Below are 1,183 nucleotides of genomic sequence, written 5' to 3' on the forward strand. Positions count from 1 at the left end.
TCCACACTCTTTTAAACAGTATCTAGGTTGTTGCCATCACACATGTTCCCACCTGCTGCTATATCTGTTAGCTTCTGTGTAATAGACAAGTGTATATCTTGATACTCGTGTATGAATGTTCGTATCCGTTTGAATTATTTATCCTGTGTAATAAAAAAACAACAAAATCTTAGTGAAGAAAGATTTCAACAATGCAAAATAAAAGCAATTTACTTTTAGGTTTGTTTACAGAAGCATGTCACTCTCAGCCTCCAAGAGGCAAACACAATGCAAAGGGAATTAAGGTTGCAATTTTGTGTGCATCGTGGTCTGCAATCCGTGTGGCATGAGTAACTTTCTCATGACAAAATTGGCCAGGACCTAAATAACAAATTCCACTGGTGCGGAGTTCAAGTTTCACAATATGTGGCTATTTTTAACAAGACGAAAGTCAATGAAGTTATAACTTTATCTATGTATGTATAAAGGCATATGCATACGCAAGATACATAAGTGCTCTAGGTATAACTAAATCATTACTAAACTGCTACTGTCCGAATTTAATTAGTTACGATGCCCTATTTCCCATTTTTCATAATGTAGATATAAATAACTTCTATCCTTACTTCATAAATCAGCGGTTTTACACTTTTTACCGCGAGCCTAGTCATGCACCTCTCGTCATGACTGATCCCGCTGGTTTTACAAATGCGCAGTAGGCTTTGGTATCAGCTGTGATCGCAAGGGGCAAGCATAGTTGATATATGTATAAAAAGGGTACTTCCGAGATTCTAAATTATAAAAATAATAACGATATTGCTGAATTATACAATATTTCAATTAGTGAAGAATGATGGCTACTGCAAAAAAGTTTGGGAGAAAGCAAAAGTGACGTTATAACTAGTAGTTTCCTTTTGTCTAAGTATCCAGCGCACATAAATTGATAATAGTCATAATCACATCGTGGCAACGTTGCATATTCGGGTATCGAGAGAGTAAACATTTTAAGCATTTGGCAACAACAAGGCTGAGAACGGGGGTTTTAAACATATATTACACCACATGCCATCTGTTGATGATCGGAACAATGCAAACAGTCTGCAATAAATAACTCACGTTCATTTCCAACACAGCCAATTGAAAATAAAATAGTTTTAATATACCTTTCATCTAAGCAAATTTCCACCAAAAATCTACATTATCG

General features: G+C 35.6%; 1 protein-coding gene across 1 annotated transcript in view; it reads right to left on the minus strand.

Annotated features, from left to right (window-relative positions):
- The window catches only part of LOC119587343, a gene marked incomplete in the record, with an annotated part of 21,840 nt that overhangs the window by 17,714 nt on the left and 2,943 nt on the right, over positions 1 to 1,183 (minus strand).

Source organism: Penaeus monodon, chromosome 22 (assembly GCF_015228065.2).
Source record: "Penaeus monodon isolate SGIC_2016 chromosome 22, NSTDA_Pmon_1, whole genome shotgun sequence".
Taxonomy (NCBI): Eukaryota; Metazoa; Arthropoda; class Malacostraca; order Decapoda; family Penaeidae; genus Penaeus; species Penaeus monodon.